Consider the following 26,499-nt stretch of genomic DNA (forward strand, 5'->3'; position numbering starts at 1 on the left):
CAAAGAAGTGGGACCTGCCCCCAGAAATGACCTTCAGGCGCACCAGGTACAACAACATATACCGCACAGCCATGGAACAGAGCTTGGCCTTCACCTCCAGAAAGCTCTTCCTCGAGCTCTGCACTTTGTTGGTATAGTCCAGTCACATGGAAATGTTATGATTTTTAAAAACAGCATTGTTGGTTTCCCAGACCGACCGCAGGATACAGTCTCAATGACTATAATTTAGGATCTGCACAATAATGGCCTGAGGGGGCAACCCCAGGTCCTGGGGGGAGCAACCGGCGCCATGTGCGCATGTTCTATTGTGACCATAGTGGAAAACCCCACAGGGTTTAGCACATCTCTGATCCATTGCTCCACAAAGGCCTCTGTGGAGGCACCCTCTGCATGCTCTCGGAACCCAAGAAGGCGGATCTTATTTTGTCTTGACCTGCCCTCAACGTCCTCCAGCCTCACCTCCAGAGCCCCCGAATTGGAGATGAGCTGCACCAGTTGATTACGCAGGGTGCTAATCTCTGTCTGCAAATCCATAATGGATCCTTCCGCCACCTTGACCTTATTGGAGACCTTCCCGAGGTCTGTTCGGAGAAGATTAACTTCCAGACCTACAGTCTCTATTTTACCTTCAAGAGCCACTCTAGAACCTTGTATTGTTGCTAGAAGTTAAGCACAAGATGGCTCCTTCAAGGATGTAATCATTGCCTGTTCGTCTCTCAGCCCACCGTGTCATGTCTGTTGCTGAGGAAGAGGGGTGGACGTTGTATCGTGTTCCATAGTGTTCCCTTGTGAAGGAGCTGCTTGCTTATGCCCATCACTGTTCATACCAAGGGGAAGGAACAAGAGTCACCTGCCCATGCAGATCCAGGCGCACCACTCAGAGTCCGCCCGTTCCTCTCTGTCCAGCCACACAATCCCTGTGACTTGCAGGGCACCATCCAAGACTGGTACAGGTCTCGCAGAATCATTAGGAGAGACAACTAGGGTCCAACATCCCAAAGAATCCAAAGTTACACAGTGCCATGCAGCACACAGCAATGGGTCAGATCCAGGAGTCCACCCCGAGGAGAGCGGATGTCATTAATAGCTCAACAATAAGCAACAGGGACAGAACTTGAGCAAAATCCAATGATGATTTAACAGACCCAGAGTTCTGCTGCCCACCCTGGGCAACTCAGAAGTGAACGAGCATCACTATAGCAGCATTATCCAGTCAACAGTGCCCGCAGTCAGACCGCATCTTCGCCAACCACTCACCAGTATGTCATGGTGCACAGTCATGTAAAGTCAGCACAATGTCACCAGTCCTCATTCACACTGCAGTGAGAAGGACGATGTAGGGAGAGGCCACGAGCTCCATCTCAAGATCTGAGGCCGCCTCTACTGCCTTTGGTGTGCCTCTCACCTGGCTCGGCAGGCTCTGACACGAGGACCCAAACAGGCCACACCAGCTACAGCGCAGCATAGTGTTCCATGCCTGTGGCACCAAGATCCTTCAGCTCAACCATTCACAGCTCCAACCAGCACAATGCTGTGGGGGGGGCAACACTAGGAGCACCTGGCCGGCCCACTGGCTCATGCACGGCCTCCGCTGGCTGCCTGCCCGCACACTCCAACTAGCACAGGCCAGCCTGCACAGTCACCGGCAGCCCCAGCACAGCACCGCCCACGTGCGGCCAGATCAGATCAGCGCTAGGGGCCTACCAAATGGAAGAGTAAGGGCAGCAACCCTCATCACTGGGTCCTCACTATCTCTGCCAGTCCTCTCCCAAAGGCCCAACTGGCAATGCGCTCCCTGCGTTTCAGGCAGGGGGCACTCACATCACGCTGCTCTCCTCACAAGCGTTGGGAAGTGTCATCCCCCACAGGGATCAATACCGGGCTGCACCGCCGACCCCAGTTGCTAATGTTGGAGTGTAGGCCCACCACAGTCCACTCTATGCTAGCCGTCTGCCAGCCTCCATGCGGTCTCGGCCCACCATGCCTCACCACCGGTCCAATTGGTCCTCAACACTCCGTCCCAGAGGCGGTAGAAGAGTCAGGCAGGTAGAAGTACTTCATCCCCTGGCTGGGGGTACCCCACAAAAAGCAGACGTAGCAGGATTTTGCAGGATAGGGCTGGGGCAGGGAGGAGCTTCCTGGAAGTGAGTCCCTCCAACCATCTTGCTTGGCCATGCTCCACCATATTGAACTTTAGATGATAAGTTCCTATACAGGTGTGCAAGGAATTAAATGATTCGCCTAGGGGCACCAAGGGAAATCAAGGTTGACCAAAGTATGGAATAGTCAACCAGGTCAAACGTGCTGCTTAGATACACAAAGCAAAATTAAAGAGAGTCCAGCTTTTCTCTAGTATAGTTTCCAATCAGCTGGTCCAAATTTACACATTGCCCAACCGCCCCAAGCCCCTTCCTGAATCCAAACTGTGCTTCTGATAGAATAGAGTTATCCTGTACCCATTCCTCTAACCTCATCAGTAGAATCCTACTCATCAATTTTACTAAGGTGTCCAAGAGAGAAATAAACTGATAACATTTGGGATCTGATTTATCACCCTTTTTAAAAATGGGTACACGTACTGAAACAGCCCAGGAGGGAGGGATCTTACTCTCTACTGCTGCATTAAGTACCTAGGTAAAATAAGTCCCCATAAATCCGTGGCTGCTTTAAAAGCATCTACTGGTACACCGTCAAGACCAGGAGCCTTTCCACCTGCACTATACTGTATGGCAAGAAAAACTCCAGCTTAGAACTCCCACACTCACAGTTGAGATACAGTCCTCCTGATTCTGTTTAAAAATATCTGAAAAGTGGGCTACACATGCTTCACAAGGAACAAAGGAGTTAAGCTCTGGATTTGCGCCATTTTGTTTTAAAAAAGGGCCATTAACAGTATCCCAAAATAGCTTGTTATCTTTTGTTTCAGCAGCTTGGGTCAGTTTTAACCATGCCTCTTCCTGTAACACCTTATTCCTGACTGCTAATACCTGTTTATAGTTTTTCGGAGTGACCTAATAACCATATGGTCCCTGGGAGAACTATGTAAGGCCGCTTTCAAATGCTGAGAGGTATGGGTGCATGGGTGGTCAAACCACCTAAGATTTCTAGTTTGCTCAGTTCTCCGAATCCATGCCAACAGAGAATTAATACGACCTGTGATCTGATTAAAGCTAAACAACAGCTTGCCATGGTGCACCTCCTCATGCAAACAATAGCTAACCTCAGCTGAATTCTTAATTATTATTTCCTGTAAAGTACTATTAGGCTCTGTTCCTGACCATTTAATGCGTTGTATGCCATTAGGCCTAACTGGAGTAGTATTAAGGACGGGAGTGTATACCTCAACTTTGTTATTCCAGAAGAAAACGGGTAACATGATAGGGTTATGATCACTCATTGCGGTCGGGATGATACTAGGGGTACCAACAAGATCACGGTCGGAAGCAGTTACCAAAACATGGTCTATGACAGTATTTGCTTTTCTACCAATAAAAGAAGTTATCTGCTCCCCATGAGGACCATGCTTACACTCTAACATAAGAAGATCGCATTTACAAATTACTGAATTCAGTGCATTCCCATAATCATTATAACAAACATGCATAATACCAAACCCATCTGGAGTAGAATAGCCATATCACTGATTCCGAGGAAGGGGCATGTCTGTATATTAAAATCGTCCGCCCATATGAATGCAAAATTAGAATGGATAGGGCATGAGAAGCTTCCAAGCCCAAATCTAGGGGATGGACCACCGTATTACAGAGATGTCAAATACGTTGGTATAAAAGTTGAAGAACACCAGATCAGGGCCCCCCTTTGTAACTAACCACAAACATTTGGTACGCGGCCCTACAGACAATAACAATATCTGTTAGAAATGGGGTCTCTGGTTGGCAGTGATTTGCACCCTGTCCAAGTAGGGACCCTCACTCTAGTCAAGGTAAGGGAGTCACACAGCTAATATAACCCCTGCTTACCCCTTGGTAAATTAGCACGAGCAGTCAGGCTTATCTTAGAGGCAATGTGCAAAGTATTTGTACATAGTAACACAGTCAAAACACCACAAAAGTAATTTACACCAGTTTAGAAAGATTCTCAATATGTATCTGAATAAAACATGTCCAAAACCACAAACATCTAACATCTACAAGCAAAGATTTCACTTTTAAAAGATTAAATTCAATTGTAGTTCCTTGAAATAAATGAAACACTTGACTAAGGCAAAGAACCTGAGATGCGTCAAAAATAAAGTCGATGCGGGCTTCAGGGGAAGTGATGCGTCAAAAGAGACAGAGATGCTTTGGTTCCTTACTGTTGCAAGGGAGGTGATGCGTTGGTTCCTTACTGCTAGACAGGGGAGGTGATGTGTCGGTTCCCTACTGCCACAGCGGAGGTGATGAATCATTTGTGGCATGAAATGTTGGTTCCTTACTGCAGTGTGATGTCGAAAAATGGCACCCAAGGACGATGCGTTGGAAGTCAAGCCACGGTGCATCAATCTCACAGTGATGAAGCAGGCACTGCGTCAAAGTCAGGGTGGTGTGTCAAAGACTTCAGTGGTGTGGTGCTTGAAACTCACGCAGCAGTTGTTCTTCTGTCACTCTGCGATGGGAAGCTCAGGCCTGCGTTGAAAACTGTGGTCATTGCACTGAGCAGGGACCACACACCAGTACAGGCAGTGGCGATGCATTGTATACTTCCAGTGATGAGTTGGTTCAAAATGATGCAGTGAGTCAATGAGTGGATTTTCTCTTTGTAGCGCCAAAACCTCCTTCAAGGACCCACGCAGGATTTGGCACCACTAGGCAGGGCAGGGCTCTCACCAGAGAAGCCCAGGTGCTGGCAGATGAAGTCTTTGATGTCTCTGAGACTTCTTAATGGGAGGCAAGCTCAATTCAAGCTCTTGGAGAACCTTGGAAAGTGGGATGTAGAAAGCATAGACCAGTCATTTTACTCCCAGGAGAGAATCAGCAAGCAGCAGGCCTGCACAACAAAACAGCAGGCATAGCAGCAGTCCTTCCTATGGCACCCAGCTCTTTTTTCTGGCAGAATGTCCTCAGTCCAGAAGTGTTCTACCTTTTTGGGATCATAGGTCCAATACTTATACCCATCTTTGAAGGAGGCAAATTTCAAAGAGAAGTCTTTGTAGTGCCCAAGACACTGCCTTTTCCTTTCCTGGCCCCAGACACACTCCAAGGGGTTGGAGACTACTTTGTGTAAGGACAGGGTGAGCCCTATTCAGGTGCAAGTGTCAGCTCCTCCCACCACTCCAACCCAGAAAGATCCACCAGGAAATGCAGGGCACACCTCAGCTCCCTTTGTGTGACTGTCTAGAGTGAATTCATGAACAGCCCAACTGTCATCCTGACACAGCCGTGCATTCCACAGCCAGGCAGAGGCATAACATGGTTAAGCAGGAAAATGCCCACTTTCTAACAGTAGCATTTTTAAACTCACAGTACAAAAACTAACTTCACTAAAAGATGTATTTTTAAATTGTGAGTTCAGAAACCCCAAACTCAATTCTCTATCTACTCCCAATTGGAAATTACACTGAAAAGATATTTCAAGGCAATTCCCATGTTACCCGATGGGAGAGATAGTCCTTGCAACAGTGAAAAACAAACTTAGCAGTATTTCACTATCAGGTCATGTAAAACACACCAGTACATGTCCTAACATTTAAATACACTGCACCCTGCCTATTGGGCTGCCTTTGGCCTAGCTTAGGGGTGGCTTACATGTAGTAAAAGGGAAGATTTGGGCAAGGCGAGTGGGTGCACTGGCCAGGTCGAAATGGCAGTTTAAAACTGCACAGACAGACAGTGCAGTGGCAGGTCTGAGACATGTTTACAGAGCTACTCATGTGGGTGGCACAATCAGTGTTTCAGGCAATCTAGTAGCATTTGATTTACAGGCCCTGGGCACACATTGTGCACTATGCTAGGGACTTAGTAGTAAATCAGATATGCCAATCATGGATAAACCAATCATCCATACAATGTCAGACGAGAGCACTTGCACTTTAGCACTGGTCAGCATTGGTAAAGTGCCCAGAGTCCTAAAGCCTGCAAAAATGAAATTCAGCACAGGATCAAGTGGGAGGTCAGGAGCCAAAAAACAAGGGAAACCGAGCCAAGAGCTGACAGGTCAAACAATATCTCAATATCTCTAGCCCTCCTTTGTTCTGCCCTATTTGACAATGTACAGTATCCAGAAATTCTGAGAAAAACCCTCCCCATGGGTTCGGTTCAAACACCACGTTTCCTGTATGCAGATAACATCAAAACCGCTGATAATACGCCGCTAATCTAGAGAGCCCAGCTTACTCTGTAGCCCACACACATTCCACATAGCAAATTTATAATCAACATTATGGAGGTCATTACAACCCTGGCGGATGGTGTTAAAGCGGCGGTAAGACCGCAAACAGGCCGGCGGTAAAAAATTTGTAATTATGACCGTGGCGGAAACCGCCAACAAAGACAGCCACTTTAACACTCCAACTGCTACGGCGGTACAAAAAAACAGCGCGGCGGTCACCGCCAACAGACAGGCGGAAGACAAAGTACCGCCCACAGTATCACAACCTACCAATCCGCCACCTTTTCCGGGGCGGATTCACCGTGGATAAAAAGCACGGCGGAAACAGCAATTTCAAAGGGAAAACGCTCACCTCTACACACTCCACGAGGAATCAGGACACCATGGATCCGGAACTCCAAATAATCCCTGCGATAGTCTTCCTGCTCCTGTACGACCATCATCAACGTCGGCGCCGAAGACAACGGTGAGTAGTGCACCTACGACATAGGGGAGGGGGAGGCAAAGTCAGGGACACACACACGCAACACCCCCACCCCGACCCTCACCCACTACAACACTCACACCAATGCATATCCAAACATCACAGTAACAACCCCCAAACCCCCCGGAAGAATGCAAAGACAAAAGGAAATGAGTGCAACCATTGTAATATATCAAAATACAGTAACCAAATATATACAGATCAATAGACACATTCAACAAAATATACTTCTCAAATAGTAGTGCAGGTAATGTACCATTCAATGTCCATGAACCACTGGGCCCAAAATGCATGGGCGAGGCCCACATCAAATACCTGATCAAAACGGAGAGAACACTGCCGGGGCATCAGATAGAAATACAACAGGCACCTCAGGGGGAAGGGAAGGGGGGGCACCTCAGCCGGATGACTGCACCACGCCAGATCCACGAGGTGGCTCCATGCCCATTGATGTATCCTGGGGAGTGCAAAGCCACAGTCTCTCAAGTCTCACAAGTGGGTGGTTTGCCCACTGTACCATCCTGGGGAGTGCAAAGCCACAGTCTCTCTAGTCTCTACAGTGGGTGGGTTGCCCACTGTACCATCCTGGGGAGTGCAAAGCCACAGTCTCTCAAGTCTCTACAGTGGGTGGGTTGCCCACCGCTTTATCATGGGGAGTGCAAAGCCACAGTCTCTCAAGTCTCTACAGTGGGTGGTTTGCCCACTGTTCAATCCTGGGAAGTGCAAAGCCACAGTCTCTCAAGTCTCCACAGTGGGTGGTTTGCCCACTATACCATCCTGGGGAGTGCAAAGCCACAGTCTCTCAAGTGGATAACAGTCTCCACTGGTTCTGGAGGGGGACTGGTGCCCAGAGTGCTTCATCCTGTGCAGGACAGAGGTAGTGGATGGATCTCTCCACTGGTTCTGGAGGGGGACTGGTGCCCAGAGTGCTTCATCCTGTGCAGGACAGAGGTAGAGGATGCATGTCTCCACTGGTTCTGGAGGGGGACTGGTGCCCAGAGTGCTTCATCCTGTGCAGGACAGAGGTAGTGGATGGATATCTCCACTGGTTCTGGAGGGGGACTGGTGCCCAGAGTGCTTCATCCTGTGCAGGACAGAGGTAGTGGATGCATGTCTCCACTGGTTCTGGAGGGGGACTAGTGCCCAGAGTGCTTCATCCTGTGCAGGACAGAGGTAGTGGATGGATCTCTCCACTGGTTCTGGAGGGGGACTGGTGCCCAGAGTGCTTCATCCTGTGCAGGACAGAGGTAGTGGATGCATGTCTCCACTGGTTCTGGAGGGGGACTGGTGCCCAGAGTGCTTCATCCTGTGCAGGACAGAGGTAGTGGATGCTGTTCTCAACTGGTTCTGGTGGGGGACTGGTGCCCAGAGTGCTTCATCCTGTGCAGGACAGAGGTAGTGGATGGATCTCTCCACTGGTTCTGGAGGGGGACTGGTACCCAGAGTGCTTCATCCTGTGAAGGACAGAGGTAGTGGATGCATGTATCCACTGGTTCTGGAGAGGGACTGGTGCCCAGAGTGCTTCATCCTGTGCAGGACAGAGGTAGTGGATGCATGTCTCCACTGGTTCTGGAGGGGGACTGGTGCCCAGAGTGCTTCATCCTGTGAAGGCCAGAGGTAGTGGATGGATCTCTCCACTGGTTCTGGAGGGGGACTGGTGCCCAGAGTGCTTCATCCTGTGAAAAACAGAGGTAGTGGATGCATGTCTCCACTGGTTCTGGAGGGGGACTGGTGCCCAGAGTGCTTCATCCTGTGCAGGACAGAGGTAGTGGATGCATGTCTCCACTGGTTCTGGAGGGGGACTGGTGCCCAGAGTGCTTCATCCTGTGCAGGACAGAGGTAGTGGATGGATCTCTCCACTGGTTCTGGAGGGGGGCTGGTGCCCAGAGTGCTTCATCCTGTGCAGGACAGAGATAGTGGATGTATGTCTCCACTGGTCCTGGAGGGGGGCTGGTGCCCAGACTGCTTCATCCTGTGCAGGACAGAGGTAGTGGATGCATGTCTCCACTGGTTCTGGAGGGGGACTGGTGCCCAGAGTGCTTCATCCTGTGCAGGACAGAGGTAGTGGATGGATCTCTCCACTGGTTCTGGAGGGGGACTGGTGCCCAGAGTGCTTCATCCTGTGCAGGACAGAGGTATTGGATGCATGTCTCCACTGGTTCTGGAGGGGGCTGGTGCCCAGAGTGCTTCATCCTGTGCAGGACAGAGGTAGTGGATGCATGTCTCCACTGGTTCTGGAGCGGGACTGGTGCCCAGAGTGCTTCATCCTGTGCAGGACAGAGGTAGTGGATGCTGTTCTCAACTGGTTCTGGAGGGGGAGTGGTGCCCAGAGTGCTTCATCCTGTGAAGGACAGAGGTAGTGGATGGATCTCTCCACTGGTTCTGGAGGGGGACTGGTGCCCAGAGTGCTTCATCCTGTGAAAAACAGAGGTAGTGGATGCATGTCTCCACTGGTTCTGGAGAGGGACTGGTGCCCAGAGTGCTTCATCCTGTGCAGGACAGAGGTAGTGGATGCATGTCTCCACTGGTTCTGGAGGGGGACTGGTGCCCAGAGTGCTTCATCCTGTGCAGGACAGAGGTAGTGGATGGATCTCTCCACTGGTTCTGGAGGGGGACTGGTGCCCAGAGTGCTTCATCCTGTGAAGGACAGAGGTAATGGATGCATGTCTCCACTGGTTCTGGAGCGGGACTGGTGCCCAGAGTGCTTCATCCTGTGCAGGACAGAGGTAGTGGATGCTGTTCTCAACTGGTTCTGGAGGGGGAGTGGTGCCCAGAGTGCTTCATCCTGTGAAGGACAGAGGTAGTGGATGGATCTCTCCACTGGTTCTGGAGGGGGACTGGTGCCCAGAGTGCTTCATCCTGTGAAAAACAGAGGTAGTGGATGCATGTCTCCACTGGTTCTGGAGAGGGACTGGTGCCCAGAGTGCTTCATCCTGTGCAGGACAGAGGTAGTGGATGCATGTCTCCACTGGTTCTGGAGGGGGACTGGTGCCCAGAGTGCTTCATCCTGTGCAGGACAGAGGTAGTGGATGGATCTCTCCACTGGTTCTGGAGGGGGACTGGTGCCCAGAGTGCTTCATCCTGTGAAGGACAGAGGTAGTGGATGCATGTCTCCACTGGTTCTGTAGGGGGACTGGTGCCCAGAGTGCTTCATCCTGTGCAGGACAGAGGTAGTGGATGCATGTCTCCACTGGTTCTGGAGGGGGACTGGTGCCCAGAGTGCTTCATCCTGTGCAGGACAGAGGTAGTGGATGGATCTCTCCACTGGTTCTGTTGGGGGACTGGTGCCCAGAGTGCTTCATCCTGTGCAGGACAGAGGTAGTGGATGCATGTCTCCACTGGTTCTGGAGGGGGACTGGTGCCCAGAGTGCTTCATCCTGTGCAGGACAGAGGTAGTGGATGGATCTCTCCACTGGTTCTGGAGGGGGACTGGTGCCCAGAGTGCTTCATCCTGTGCAGGACAGAGGTAGTGGATGCATGTCTCCACTGGTTCTGGAGGGGGACTGGTGCCCAGAGTGCTTCATCCTGTGCAGGACAGAGGTAGTGCATGCTGTCCTCAACTGCTTCTGGAGGGTGACTGGTGCCCAGAGTGCTTCATCCTGTGAAGGACAGAGGTAGTGGATGCATGTCTCCACTGGTTCTGGAGGGTGACTGGTGCCCAGAGTGCTTCATCCTGTGCAGGACAGAGGTAGTGGATGCATGTCTCCACTGGTTCTGGAGGGGGACTGATGCCCAGAGTGCTTCATCCTGTGCAGGACAGAGGTAGTGGATGGATCTCTCCACTGGTTCTGGAGGGGGACTGGTGCCCAGAGTGCTTCATCCTGTGAAGGACAGAGGTAGTGGATGCATGTCTCCACTGGTTCCGGAGGGGGACTGGTGCCCAGAGTGCTTCATCCTGTGCAGGACAGAGGTAGTGGATGCATGTCTCCACTGGTTCCGGAGGGGGACTGGTGCCCAGAGTGCTTCATCCTGTGCAGGACAGAGGTACTGGATGCATGTCTCCACTGGTTCCGGAGGGGGACTGGTGCCCAGAGTGCTTCATCCTGTGCAGGACAGAGGTAGTGGATGCTGTTCTCAACTGGTTCTGGTGGGGGACTGGTGCCCAGAGTGCTTCATCCTGTGCAGGACAGAGGTAGTGGATGGATCTCTCCACTGGTTCTGGAGGGGGACTGGTACCCAGAGTGCTTCATCCTGTGAAGGACAGAGGTAGTGGATGCATGTATCCACTGGTTCTGGAGCGGGACTGGTGCCCAGAGTGCTTCATCCTGTGCAGGACAGAGGTAGTGGATGCATGTCTCCACTGGTTCTGGAGGGGGACTGGTGCCCAGAGTGCTTCATCCTGTGCAGGACAGAGGTAGTGGATGCATGTCTCCACTGGTTCTGGAGGGGGACTGGTGCCCAGAGTCCTTCATCCTGTGCAGGACAGAGGTAGTGGATGGATCTCTCCACTGGTTCTGGAGGGGGGCTGGTGCCCAGAGTGCTTCATCCTGTGCAGGACAGAGGTAGTGGATGTATGTCTCCACTGGTTCTGGAGGGGGGCTGGTGCCCAGACTGCTTCATCCTGTGCAGGACAGAGGTAGTGGATGCATGTCTCCACTGGTTCTGGAGGGGGACTGGTGCCCAGAGTGCTTCATCCTGTGCAGGACAGAGGTAGTGGATGGATCTCTCCACTGGTTCTGGAGGGGGACTGGTGCCCAGAGTGCTTCATCCTGTGCAGGACAGAGGTATTGGATGCATGTCTCCACTGGTTCTGGAGGGGGCTGGTGCCCAGAGTGCTTCATCCTGTGCAGGACAGAGGTAGTGGATGCATGTCTCCACTGGTTCTGGAGCGGGACTGGTGCCCAGAGTGCTTCATCCTGTGCAGGACAGAGGTAGTGGATGCTGTTCTCAACTGGTTCTGGAGGGGGAGTGGTGCCCAGAGTGCTTCATCCTGTGAAGGACAGAGGTAGTGGATGGATCTCTCCACTGGTTCTGGAGGGGGACTGGTGCCCAGAGTGCTTCATCCTGTGAAAAACAGAGGTAGTGGATGCATGTCTCCACTGGTTCTGGAGAGGGACTGGTGCCCAGAGTGCTTCATCCTGTGCAGGACAGAGGTAGTGGATGCATGTCTTCACTGGTTCTGGAGGGGGACTGGTGCCCAGAGTGCTTCATCCTGTGCAGGACAGAGGTAGTGGATGGATCTCTCCACTGGTTCTGGAGGGGGACTGGTGCCCAGAGTGCTTCATCCTGTGAAGGACAGAGGTAGTGGATGCATGTCTCCACTGGTTCTGGAGGGGGACTGGTGCCCAGAGTGCTTCATCCTGTGCAGGTCAGAGTTAGTGGATGCATGTCTCCACTGGTTCTGGAGGGGGACTGGTGCCCAGAGTGCTTCATCCTGTGCAGGACAGAGGTAGTGGATGCATGTCTCCACTGGTTCTGGAGGGGGACTGGTGCCCAGAGTGCTTCATCCTGTGCAGGACAGAGGTAGTGGATGGATCTCTCCACTGGTTCTGTTGGGGGACTGGTGCCCAGAGTGCTTCATCCTGTGCAGGACAGAGGTAGTGGATGCATGTCTCCACTGGTTCTGGAGGGGGACTGGTGCCCAGAGTGCTTCATCCTGTGCAGGACAGAGGTAGTGGATGGATCTCTCCACTGGTTCTGGAGGGGGACTGGTGCCCAGAGTGCTTCATCCTGTGCAGGACAGAGGTAGTGGATGCTGTCCTCAACTGCTTCTGGAGGGTGACTGGTGCCCAGAGTGCTTCATCCTGTGAAGGACAGAGGTAGTGGATGCATGTCTCCACTGGTTCTGGAGGGTGACTGGTGCCCAGAGTGCTTCATCCTGTGCAGGACAGAGGTAGTGGATGCATGTCTCCACTGGTTCTGGAGGGGGACTGGTGCCCAGAGTGCTTCATCCTGTGCAGGACAGAGGTAGTGGATGGATCTCTCCACTGGTTCTGGAGGGGGACTGGTGCCCAGAGTGCTTCATCCTGTGAAGGACAGAGGTAGTGGATGCATGTCTCCACTGGTTCTGTAGGGGGACTGGTGCCCAGAGTGCTTCATCCTGTGCAGGACAGAGGTAGTGGATGCATGTCTCCACTGGTTCTGGAGGGGGACTGGTGCCCAGAGTGCTTCATCCTGTGCAGGACAGAGGTAGTGGATGGATCTCTCCACTGGTTCTGTTGGGGGACTGGTGCCCAGAGTGCTTCATCCTGTGCAGGACAGAGGTAGTGGATGCATGTCTCCACTGGTTCTGGAGGGGGACTGGTGCCCAGAGTGCTTCATCCTGTGCAGGACAGAGGTAGTGGATGGATCTCTCCACTGGTTCTGGAGGGGGACTGGTGCCCAGAGTGCTTCATCCTGTGCAGGACAGAGGTAGTGGATGCATGTCTCCACTGGTTCTGGAGGGGGACTGGTGCCCAGAGTGCTTCATCCTGTGCAGGACAGAGGTAGTGCATGCTGTCCTCAACTGCTTCTGGAGGGTGACTGGTGCCCAGAGTGCTTCATCCTGTGAAGGACAGAGGTAGTGGATGCATGTCTCCACTGGTTCTGGAGGGTGACTGGTGCCCAGAGTGCTTCATCCTGTGCAGGACAGAGGTAGTGGATGCATGTCTCCACTGGTTCTGGAGGGGGACTGATGCCCAGAGTGCTTCATCCTGTGCAGGACAGAGGTAGTGGATGGATCTCTCCACTGGTTCTGGAGGGGGACTGGTGCCCAGAGTGCTTCATCCTGTGAAGGACAGAGGTAGTGGATGCATGTCTCCACTGGTTCCGGAGGGGGACTGGTGCCCAGAGTGCTTCATCCTGTGCAGGACAGAGGTAGTGGATGCATGTCTCCACTGGTTCCGGAGGGGGACTGGTGCCCAGAGTGCTTCATCCTGTGCAGGACAGAGGTACTGGATGCATGTCTCCACTGGTTCCGGAGGGGGACTGGTGCCCAGAGTGCTTCATCCTGTGCAGGACAGAGGTAGTGGATGCTGTTCTCAACTGGTTCTGGTGGGGGACTGGTGCCCAGAGTGCTTCATCCTGTGCAGGACAGAGGTAGTGGATGGATCTCTCCACTGGTTCTGGAGGGGGACTGGTACCCAGAGTGCTTCATCCTGTGAAGGACAGAGGTAGTGGATGCATGTATCCACTGGTTCTGGAGCGGGACTGGTGCCCAGAGTGCTTCATCCTGTGCAGGACAGAGGTAGTGGATGCATGTCTCCACTGGTTCTGGAGGGGGACTGGTGCCCAGAGTGCTTCATCCTGTGCAGGACAGAGGTAGTGGATGCATGTCTCCACTGGTTCTGGAGGGGGACTGGTGCCCAGAGTCCTTCATCCTGTGCAGGACAGAGGTAGTGGATGGATCTCTCCACTGGTTCTGGAGGGGGGCTGGTGCCCAGAGTGCTTCATCCTGTGCAGGACAGAGGTAGTGGATGTATGTCTCCACTGGTTCTGGAGGGGGGCTGGTGCCCAGACTGCTTCATCCTGTGCAGGACAGAGGTAGTGGATGCATGTCTCCACTGGTTCTGGAGGGGGACTGGTGCCCAGAGTGCTTCATCCTGTGCAGGACAGAGGTAGTGGATGGATCTCTCCACTGGTTCTGGAGGGGGACTGGTGCCCAGAGTGCTTCATCCTGTGCAGGACAGAGGTATTGGATGCATGTCTCCACTGGTTCTGGAGGGGGCTGGTGCCCAGAGTGCTTCATCCTGTGCAGGACAGAGGTAGTGGATGCATGTCTCCACTGGTTCTGGAGCGGGACTGGTGCCCAGAGTGCTTCATCCTGTGCAGGACAGAGGTAGTGGATGCTGTTCTCAACTGGTTCTGGAGGGGGAGTGGTGCCCAGAGTGCTTCATCCTGTGAAGGACAGAGGTAGTGGATGGATCTCTCCACTGGTTCTGGAGGGGGACTGGTGCCCAGAGTGCTTCATCCTGTGAAAAACAGAGGTAGTGGATGCATGTCTCCACTGGTTCTGGAGAGGGACTGATGCCCAGAGTGCTTCATCCTGTGCAGGACAGAGGTAGTGGATGCATGTCTTCACTGGTTCTGGAGGGGGACTGGTGCCCAGAGTGCTTCATCCTGTGCAGGACAGAGGTAGTGGATGGATCTCTCCACTGGTTCTGGAGGGGGACTGGTGCCCAGAGTGCTTCATCCTGTGAAGGACAGAGGTAGTGGATGCATGTCTCCACTGGTTCTGGAGGGGGACTGGTGCCCAGAGTGCTTCATCCTGTGCAGGTCAGAGTTAGTGGATGCATGTCTCCACTGGTTCTGGAGGGGGACTGGTGCCCAGAGTGCTTCATCCTGTGCAGGACAGAGGTAGTGGATGCATGTCTCCACTGGTTCTGGAGGGGGACTGGTGCCCAGAGTGCTTCATCCTGTGCAGGACAGAGGTAGTGGATGGATCTCTCCACTGGTTCTGTTGGGGGACTGGTGCCCAGAGTGCTTCATCCTGTGCAGGACAGAGGTAGTGGATGCATGTCTCCACTGGTTCTGGAGGGGGACTGGTGCCCAGAGTGCTTCATCCTGTGCAGGACAGAGGTAGTGGATGGATCTCTCCACTGGTTCTGGAGGGGGACTGGTGCCCAGAGTGCTTCATCCTGTGCAGGACAGAGGTAGTGGATGCTGTCCTCAACTGCTTCTGGAGGGTGACTGGTGCCCAGAGTGCTTCATCCTGTGAAGGACAGAGGTAGTGGATGCATGTCTCCACTGGTTCTGGAGGGTGACTGGTGCCCAGAGTGCTTCATCCTGTGCAGGACAGAGGTAGTGGATGCATGTCTCCACTGGTTCTGGAGGGGGACTGGTGCCCAGAGTGCTTCATCCTGTGCAGGACAGAGGTAGTGGATGGATCTCTCCACTGGTTCTGGAGGGGGACTGGTGCCCAGAGTGCTTCATCCTGTGAAGGACAGAGGTAGTGGATGCATGTCTCCACTGGTTCCGGAGGGGGACTGGTGCCCAGAGTGCTTCATCCTGTGCAGGACAGAGGTAGTGGATGCATGTCTCCACTGGTTCCGGAGGGGGACTGGTGCCCAGAGTGCTTCATCCTGTGCAGGACAGAGGTAGTGGATGGATCTCTCCACTGGTTCCGGAGGGGGACTGGTGCCCAGAGTGCTTCATCCTCTGCAGGACAGAGGTAGTGGATGCATGTCTCCACTGGTTCTGGAGGGGGCTGGTGCCCAGAGTGCTTCATCCTGTGCAGGACAGAGGTAGTGGATGCATGTCTCCACTGGTTCTGGAGGGGGACTGGTGCCCAGAGTGCTTCATCCTGTGCAGGACAGAGGTAGTGGATGCTGTTCTCAACTGGTTCTGGAGGGGGACTGGTGCCCAGAGTGCTTCATCCTGTGAAGGACAGAGGTAGTGGATGGATCTCTCCACTGGTTCGGGAGGGGGACTGGTGCCCAGAGTGCTTCATCCTGTGAAGGACAGAGGTAGTGGATGCATGTCTCCACTGGTTCTGGAGGGGGACTGGTGCCCAGAGTGCTTCATCCTGTGCAGGACAGAGGTAGTGGATGCATGTCTCCACTGGTTCTGGAGGGGGACTGGTGCCCACAGTGCTTCATCCTGTGCAGGACAGAGGTAGTGGATGGATCTCTCCACTGGTTCTGGTGGGGGACTGGTGCCCAGAGTGCTTCATCCTGTGCAGGACAGAGGTAGTGGATGCATATCTCCACTGGTTCTGGAGGGGGACTGGTGCCCAGAGTGCTTCATCCTGTGCAGGACAGAGGTAGTGGATGCATGTCTCCACTGGTTCTGGAGGGGGACTGGTGCCCAGAGTGCTTCATCCTGTGCAGGACAGAGGTAGTGGATGCTGTTCTCAACTGCTTCTGGAGGGGGACTGGTGCCCAGAGTGCTTCATCCTGTGAAGGACAGAGGTAGTGGATGCATGTCTCCACTGGTTATGGAGGGGGACTGGTGCCCAGAGTGCTTCATCCTGTGCAGGATAGAGGTAGTGGATGCATCTCTCCACTGGTTCTGGAGGAGGACTGGTGCCCAGAGTGCTTCATCCTGTGCAGGACAGAGGTAGTGGATGGATCTCTCCACTGGTTCTGGAGGGGGACTGGTGCCCAGAGTGCTTCATCCTGTGAAGGACAGAGGTAGTGGATGGATCTCTCCACTGGTTCTGGAGGGGAACTGGTGCCCAGAGTGCTTCATCCTGTGCAGGACAGAGGTAGTGGATGCATGTCTCCAATGGTTCTGGAAGGGGACTGGTGCCCAGAGTGCTTCATCCTGTGCAGGACAGAGGTAGTGGATGCATGTCTCCACTGGTTCTGGAGGGGAACTGGTGCCCAGAGTGCTTCATCCTGTGCAGGACAGAGGTAGTGGATGCATGTCTCCACTGGTTCTGGAGGGGCACTGGTGCCCAGAGTGCATCACTCTCCCCGTGACGGTCCCAGTTCCGTCACTGCCCCTGCCGCACATGGGCTAGCTGTGCTTGAGTGGCGGTGCTTGCCCTGTTCAGCGGTGCTTGTCCTGTTCAGCGGTGCTTGCCATGGTGGTCTGTGCCCTGTTCAGCGGTGCTTGTCCTGTTCAGCGGTGCTTGCCATGGCGGTCTGTGCCCTGTTCAGTGGTGCTTGTCCTGTTCAGCGGTGCTGGCCATGGCGGTCTGTGCCCTGTTCAGCGGGGCTTGTCCTGTTCAGCGGTGCTTGCCATGGCGGTCCATCATTGCCCAGCGGGGCTGTGGCTGCCGGGGCCCTCCTGGGCACTGACTCTGGCGGTGGCCTCCTGGCCACTGACGATGGGGCTGCCCTCCTGGGCACTGACTCTGGCGGTGGCCTCCTGGCCACTGACGATGGGGCTGGCGGTGGCCTCCTGGGAAGCGGGGATGATGGCGGTCTTCTCCGCCGTGCTGCTCTTCCCAGACTTTGGTGATTTCTTCTGCCCCTTCACCACCTTGGGAGGAGTCACAGCTGAGTGGACACTCCCCCCAGGACCCTTGTGAGCAGCTTTGCCTCCTGGAGTCTTCACCCTCTCCCGCCGGACACTGTCCAACTTCTGGTGCTTCACAGGGTGGGGGACTGCCTGTGCTGTGGCTCCGTGTCACACTAGCTGCCCTGGTGCCCGGTGCACTCCACATACCTCTAACAGGCACCACTGGTACCGGCGATTTTTTGGCTGTGGTGCTAGTACGGGACCTATGAATTGGAGGGGGGGTGGGGTGGTGGGAAAGAGGTCAAGGTTGCTCAGGAAATGTTTCTTAGGAACACTGGGACGGGTAGCTGGAGGGGGTCTGGGAGTGGAGGAAGAGGAGGTGGTTGTAGGAGGTGTAACTTTTGTGGCTTTGGGTGCAGGTGCATGCACTGGAGGCTATCGTGAGGTGGATGGCTGTTGGGTGGGTGTGTGCCTGCGTTTGTGTACTTTGGAAGGGGGAGTCACAGACACACTGGGAGAGGACACAGGGGACGTGTAAATGGTAGTGGGGGTGGTGAGTGCAGGTGAGCGGGTGTGGTGGTGGGTGTGCGGGTGCGGGACCTAGTGGCTGTAGTGGTAGTGCATGCAGGTGAGAGTGTAGACGACACTGGGAGGGAGGAGGGAGACGACGAGGAGGGGGACACAGTGGAGTCAGTGGATGTTGCTGTGTCTGTATGTGTGTGATGCTTGTGTGAGTGCCTGTGGGATGTGTGGTGCTTATGTTTGCCTGAGCTTCCCTTGTGTGTTGATGTGTGTGCAGGCTGGTCTGATTGTGTGCTTGGGATAGGCTGAGGTGCAGGGGATTGGGTCTGGGCAGAGGAAGTTGGAGGGGGGAGGCTATAGACAGGGACAATGGCTGCCATCAGTGCTGAGGCCAGAGATTGCAGGGTTCGATGAAGGGCAGCCTGACCAGAATGAATGCCCTCCAGGAATCCATTTGTGTGTTGCAATTCCCTTTCTACACCCTGGATGGCATTCAAAATGGTAGACTGCCCAACAGTGAGTGACCTGAGGAGGTTAATGGCCTCCTCACTGAGGGCAGCAGAGGTGACAGGGGCAGGGGCTGAGGTGCCTGGGGCGAAGGTGATGCCCACCCTCCTGGGTGAGCGGGCACAGGGCGAAGGCTGAGGGGCTGCTGGTTGGGCGGTGCTGGTAGGGGGGGTGGCGGCTGTACCTGTAGAAGTGGGGGCACTGATTTTGCCGCCACCACAAGGGAGCTCCCATCGGAGGACGAGTCCGTGTCGCTGGTTGCTGATCCTGTCCCCGCCGTGAAGCTCCCCTCGCCCTCCGTCCCACTGGTGTATTCAGAGTCCGTGGTGTGGCCCTCCATGGCCATGTGGGATGCAGCTCCCTCGTGCTCCGGTGCCACTGTACCTCTGCCTGATGATGCTGATGCACACAAGAACAGGGAGACCACAAAAAGGGGAGGTGAACAGAAGAAAGACAGGTTGAGTGCATGGCTTACCGCTACCGTTGGCGGACAATACAGACACAGCAGTACGCCGCGCTGTTGGGCTCTACAGATCCAGTTCCTGGGATATGGCCTACATGGCTATGGTGGACATCAGCACACATAGATGACACAGGGGCATGTATACCTGTATTTGGCACTCTACAGAGGTGGGGTGGAGTGCCACATGGCCTGCATTACGGAGGGGCCTAGCCTACGGAACTCGCCCTGGCCTAGGGAAACCCACAGCCCTCCTCCCCCACCCAGACACCTTCACTGCGCGCAAAGTCCGCAGAATGATCTTGTACTCACCCCCTTGTGTCTGCTGTGATGCCCTCAAGCGCCCATCCAACTCCGGGTAGGCCACCGCCAGGATCCTGAACATCAGGGGGGTCATGGTTCGACGGGCACCCCTCCCACGTTGGGAGGCCACCCCAGCTGAGCCTCCGCCGTCTTCTTGCTCCAGCGGTGAATGTTCTCCCATCTCTTCTGGCAGTAGGTGCTCTGTCTCTGGTGGACCCCCAAGGTCCGGACGTCCTTGGCGATGGCACGCCAAATATCCTTCTTCTGGTGGGTGCTGACCTACAAGACATGTACAGGGGAAGAAGAGAAGTCATTAGCAACTGCACTGTCGAAGTGAGTGGCCCACATCCCTCGCCTTGCCATGTGGCACATGCATTCACAGTTCTTCATGCACGCAGAACTCTGCCCCCTTCCTACTTACAACCAGCCCTCTCCACACAGGCGTAGCCCATACAACATGCTCCCTGTGTACTCACCTGTTGGTCTGGAGGACCGTAGAGTAGCGTGTACTGGGAGAGGACCCCGTCCACGAGCTTCTCCAACTCCTGTGCAGTGAAGGCAGGGGCCCTTTCCCCAGACGCACGAGCCATTGTCTCTTCCAGACCGAGGTCACAGCAGCACTTGCAGTGTAGATCCTCTCCTGTCGAAGATCAGGTATCGAGTGATTGAACAGATAGAAAATGGCGGTCACGTCCGCGGTGGTCACATCCGCAGCGGTGCGTATCATCACCGCCGGCGCACTTCCTCATTGGCTCCTGGGACCCATATGGTCCAATATTAACCAATGCAGCATTGCGCCGCGGTCTTCGACCGCCTACCGCGACGGTGTACAACGCCAGCGCAGTTACCTCACATCCCATTGTCCCAGTTTAGAGGTCAGGCAGCCGCCATTTCAGGGGCACACATGGCTTCATTTTCAACTGTGTCACACATGCCTAGGCCTGGACTCAACACACATACAGACAACTTTTTGTATTTTGTTTCGTGTTCTGTGTGCACTGTGGGTACATACCTCTGAGTTGTTTGACTCTGTGGTCGCTGTTGTCCTTCCTAGGCACCGTCAGCTGGGACATTTGAGGAGATGGCGGAATCCTCCGGTGTACCGACCACTGGTGGACCTGTTGACAATGGAGGAGCGACATTTAATCATCACCTACAGGTTTGACTGTGCCACAATCCAGGAACTGTGTACCCAGTTGGAGCCTGACCTGATGTCAGCTATCCGCCATCCCACAGGGATCCCGCCTCAAGTGCAGGTGCTATCAGTGCTCCATTTCCTTGCAAGTGGGTCATTTCAAACAACAGTGGCCATGGCATCAGGGATGTCCCAGCCTATGTTTTCCAACGTGTTGTCCAGAGTGTTGTCTGCCCTGCTGAAACACATGAGGAGCTACATCGTTTTCCCTCAGGTGGAGGATTTGGCTACAGTTAAAGGTGACTTCTATGCCCTTGGGTATATCCCCAACATCATAGGTGCCATTGATGGGACCCATGTAGCCCTGGTTCTCCCCCCACAGGAGTGAACAGGTGTACAGGAACCGGAAGAGTTATCATTTGATGAATGTACAGATGGTATGTTTGGCAGACCAGTACATCTCCCAGGTAAATGCTATGTTCCCTGGCTCTGTGCATGATGCCTACATCCTGCGGAATAGCAGCATCCCTTATGTGATGGGTCAACTCCAGAGGCACCGTGTGTGGCTATTAGGGGACTCTGGTTACCCCAACCTGTCATGGCTACTGACCCCAGTGAGGAATCCCAGGACCAGGGCAGAGAAACTCTACAATGAGGCCCATGGGTGGACTAGGAGGGTGATCGAACGCACCCTCTGGCCTCCTGAAGGCCAGGTTCAGGTGCCTCCATATGACAGGTGGTTCCCTATTCTACTCACCAAGGAAGGTGTGCCAGATCATCATCGCCTGCTGTATGTTTCACAATCTGGCTTTGCGATGCCAGGTGCCTTTTCTGCAGGAGGATGGTCCAGATGACGGTGTTGTGGCAGCTGTGGAGCCTGTGGACAGTGATGAGGAGGAAGCAGAGGAAGAAGAAATTGACAACAGGGACTCAGTTATCCAGCAATATTTCCAGTGACACACAGGTGAGAACACATTCCTGCCTACTAAAAGTACTTTCACACTTCTAACTCTATCCTGGCTGTCAATTTCAAGCAGTATATGGTAACTGAGTTGTACATTTCCATTACGGTTTCACAGGTGTGGTTACCAACGTGTGTCATCTGCTTACATTCCTCATGGACTTGTGATGTGTGACATAGGTATGTTGACATTACATTCGATAACATTTTTTGTCACTTTCATTGGTAATACACATTTTCAAAATCACAGACTGACTCCAGATTGTTTTGTGCTTCAAGGGTGTTTATTGAAGTGCTAAATATTGGAGGGGGGTGGTAAAATGGTGAGGGGTGATGGTGGAGGTATATCCATGGCAGAGTCTAGTCTCACAGGTGCATTGCCCATATGGGCATAGGAAGTGGAGCTGGGGAAGTTCCAATATGGACAGGGTTACCAAGTGGGACAGTGGGATGACAATCAGGGTGGTCTCATTTCTTGGCGGGGGTCTTGCCATCGTGCTTTGTCTTGTTCCTGGATCTCAGGGACCGCTTGCTGGGTGGTTCTCCGTCTGCAGGGGGTGGGGTGCTGGTGTGGTGGTCCTGTGGCGGTGCCTCCTGTCCACTAGCGCCGGCGGAGGTGGTGGGCAGTTCATCGTCCATGCTAGTGTCAGGGGCCCCTTGGAGTGCCACAGTGTCCCTCCTGGTGTTAAGTATCTCCTTCAGCACCCCTACGATGGTGCCCAGGGCGGAGCTGATGGTTCTGAGTTCCTCACTGAACCCCAAATACTGTTCCTCCTGCATGCGCTGGGTCTCCTGAAACTTGGCCAGGACCATAGCCATCGTCTCCTGGGAGTGGTGGTATGCTCCCATGATGGAGGAGAGGGCCTCGTGGAGAGTGGGTTCCCTTGGCCTGTCCGCCCCCTGTCGCACGGCAGCCCTCCCAGTTCCCCTGTGTTCCTGTGCCTCCGTCCCCTGGACCGTGTGCCCACTGCCACTGCCCCCAGATCCCTGTTGTTGTTGGGGTGGTGGGTCCCTCCTGGTGTTAAGTATCTCCTTCAGCACCCCTACGATGGTGCCCAGGGCGGAGCTGATGGTTCTGAGTTCCTCACTGAACCCCAAATACTGTTCCTCCTGCATGCGCTGGGTCTCCTGAAACTTGGCCAGGACCATAGCCATCGTCTCCTGGGAGTGGTGGTATGCTCCCATGATGGAGGAGAGGGCCTCGTGGAGAGTGGGTTCCCTTGGCCTGTCCGCCCCCTGTCGCACGGCAGCCCTCCCAGTTCCCCTGTGTTCCTGTGCCTCCGTCCCCTGGACCGTGTGCCCACTGCCACTGCCCCCAGATCCCTGTTGTTGTTGGGGTGGTGGGTTATCCTGGGGTCCCTGTAGTGGTGGACACACAGCTGATTGACGTGTCCTGGGGACGGAGGTATGGGCCCGCTGGGTGGGTGCTGTGCTGGTGTTACCAGAGGGTGGAAGGTCTGTGGTGGGCTGTGCCTGTGCGAGGGGAACCGACTGTCCCGAGGCCCACGATGGTCCGGGCTGGTCATCTGGATCCAGTTGGCCAGAGCTGCTGTCATCACTGTGGGCCTCTTCTGTGGGTGGGGTAGAGATGTCTGGACCCTCCTGTCTGGTGATGTTGGGTAGTGGTCCTGCAGGGGTGTAAAAGCATGATTATTGCATGTGTGTGTGTCATGGTGTGCAATGGGTGGGTGACCGTGTACCCCGGTGCTAGCATTCCTGTGTGGGGGCTTGTGTGATGATGGTTGGGGGGGTGTTATGGGTATGTGCAGTGGGCATGCTTTAGTGAGGGGTGTCCATGCTTTGTTGTGTCATGCAGGGCTTGGTGTTGGGATGTGTGGTTTGTGTTATTAGTACATTAGTGAGGAGTTGGAGTGATAGGGGAGGGGGTGAGGGTGGGGGTCTGTGATAGCATGCAGGTGGGGTGGGGGATATGATAGTTAAGATTTGACTTACCAGAGTCCATTCCCCACCGACTCCTCCGAGGCCCTCAGGATGCATAATGGTCAAGACCTGCTCCTCCCATGTTGTTAGTTGTGGGGGAGGAGGTGGGGGTCCGCTGCCAGTCCGCTGTACCGCGATGTTGTGCCTGGAGACCACGGAACGCACCTTCCCCCGTAGGTCGTTCCACCTCTTCCTGATGTCCTCACGATTTCTTGGGTGCTGTCCCACTGCGTTGACCTTGTCGACTATTCTTCGCCATAGCTCCATCTTCCTAGCTATGGAGGTGTGCTGCACCTGTGATCCAAATAGCTGTGGCTCTACCCGTACGATTTACTCCACCATGACCCTGAGCTCCTCCTCCAAGAACCTGGGGTGTCTTTGCCGTGCCATGGGGTGGTGTAGGTGATGTGTGGGGTGGTGTATGTGGTGATGAGTGTGGTGATGTGTAGTGGTGTGTGGTATTTTGTGCGTGGATGTAGTGTGGGTGATGGTGTTGTGTGCCTCTGTGTGGTGGCGTTGTCTATGCTGTGCAGTCTCCCTGGCCTTTGTCAAAATATTTGGTCGTAGGGGTTTGTGGGTGATGTGGGTGTGTGTTTTATATAGTATTGATTGTGTGGGAGTGGTGTTTGTATGTGTATCAGGTGTGTGTATTTGGAATTGTCCAATGTGGCAGTGTTTTGGAGATGTGTGTGTATTTTGAGCACGGTGGTGTGTACCGCCAATGGAATACCGCGGTTGAAAGACCGCTGCATGAATTCGTGGGTCGTGATAGCATGGGCGTGTTTCTGTTGGCGTGACGGTGGAGGTTTTGTTTTCGCCAGTTTATCACTGACCTTTGGTGTGGCGGACTTGTGTGGGTGTCTGAATTTTGGCGGATTCCGTGATGTGGGTCATAATTGCTGTGGCGGATTTCCACGGCCGCGGCGATGTGTTGGCGGTCTTCTGCACGGCGGTAATCAGCTTTTACCGCCAATGTTGTAATGACCCCCTATATTCCTAACTTGATATGCTCCTAAGTTGTTCCACTGATGGTGACACAGTAAGACTACAGTTATCTTTGTTAGTAGTTACAAAAGTCTCAGTAGTGTCTACAATACAGTACTCAGATCCAGTTATACATAGTGATTTGGGGTGAGGAGGCGAAACTACACCACCTCCTCACAATGGGTGAAAGAGTAACCCCTTGTGTGTAAGATTCAGTGATTATCTTGCAGCAAACTAAGAACCTGAAACCTATTGGCCATGGCTATAGGGGAAGTGTACAGAAAATCATACTTAGTCAGCTGTTGATTATTTGTCTTGCTACTATATGACAGTTCAGTACCTCATAAATGGTGGTAAAAAAGCGCATTGAAAGTAGAACCATATTCCTTGCAAATGGAGTAATTGCTATCGACCTTGCTAAGGTTTCCCCTGCAAAACTAAGTTTCTTAAAATTGATGATGATATACTGCCCTTTAAGGTTTTCCGTTAGCAAACCAATCCATCCCACTCTTCTGGCAATCAATATTTGATTGGCTCTGTGAGCCAGAAATATATGATTCACACTGAGCCAATGAATTATGTTATTCTTTAGCATCTCTGGAGAGTCACAAAACCAGGGTTCCAAGGGAGGTAGGGTATTAGAAACTAAAGGTACCGTAGCACATAGTCATTGTTCTACACTCTATTTCTTTATTAAGAGCTCCCACTGCTTTCCTAATACAGCCTTCTAGGGTGGAGTCACCAGGTTTTACAGGAGTAGGAGCACAAATGTAACGGATATCCCGTCCTCCTTATTACAAGTGCATTATATCTTATAGCACTTGTAATATGGTGGATGGGATATCCGTTATGTTTGTGATGAAGTAACCCGACTGTCAAACTCTAAATCAGGCCCACATTTTGAAGTTTGATGAAACAGTCAGTGGGTGAACACCTGGGGCAAATCAAATGTTTAGTGAATAAATCTGCTTTGACTATTGTAGTGATATTAGTAATCTCTATGTTTAAAGATACATGCACTTCATTTATTGATTTTTTTCAGACGTAATAAAACATATCTCTAGATGCATGTTTTGTGTCCTATGCTTACCTAATCTCCTTCCAATTATTTGAGTCCAAGGGCATGATACTTGTGACCCAGCCTACTCACAACTGTCGATAATGTAAAGTTAATGTACGGGCAGCAAATAGAAGAACTAGGCCTGCATCATTATCTCATACAGTGGACAGCACAGATGGAAAACGGGTTCCTGTTTTTATTTTTCCTTTAAATTGCACTGTCTATGGCTTATACATAAAGGACGTTGACACTGCAGATATCACATGCAATATGTAGATCATCAAGAACAGCTGTATTGGCAAGCTTAGTGCTTATGTAGAAGCGAAAGCCAGATTGATTATGGTCCACAGCATTAGTAGGTTCCACAAAAGCACAGAGTTGCTTGGCAGCATGAAGTTCATGGATTTGGTCCACTGTGACCATTGGCCTTTACCTGGATGGACTAGATAGATTTAAATTTGGGGTTTTCAGTTGGATTGCAATACACTGTTTAAAAGATAAGGGGATGGTCCTAGTAACATGTGATGATATTGGTTTGAGAATTAGAGTTAGCTACAAAATATCATTTACAGATGACAGAAAAAATGAATTAGGATTGGGTCAATGGGAAGTCTGAATTGCAGTTGCTGAGTAATTTGGCAAAATTGGACAAGGTGAAAAGTTTATAGTATAGTAGTGTCAGGTTGAGGCTGAAAAAGCACAAATTTGTTGGTTTTTTTAATATCATCATTTTTTCATGGAATAAAAATAAAGATTTTCACCAAGAGACTGTGAAGGTGGAGTTGGAACGGGGAGGTGAAAGTTTGGTCACAATCTTAGAGATTTCCTTGTGTTACATGATTTAAGGAGTCTAGCTGAGTAGTATGGCAAGTAGGCTCGGTGGATGGTATGCTTATAGGATCTCAGGATTTTCTCATATTATTGTTTTTGTTTAGATGATAACTGACCAACCATGAAATGGAGCTCTTCTAGAGGCACATTGCAGTTAATG

General features: G+C 52.9%; 1 protein-coding gene across 1 annotated transcript in view; it reads left to right on the forward strand.

Annotated features, from left to right (window-relative positions):
- The window catches only part of DRP2 (dystrophin related protein 2), a 633,012-nt gene that overhangs the window by 353,261 nt on the left and 253,252 nt on the right, over positions 1 to 26,499 (forward strand). The gene's annotated exons all lie outside the window — the stretch shown is intronic.

Source organism: Pleurodeles waltl, chromosome 2_1, assembly GCF_031143425.1.
Source record: "Pleurodeles waltl isolate 20211129_DDA chromosome 2_1, aPleWal1.hap1.20221129, whole genome shotgun sequence".
NCBI lineage: Eukaryota > Metazoa > Chordata > Amphibia > Caudata > Salamandridae > Pleurodeles > Pleurodeles waltl.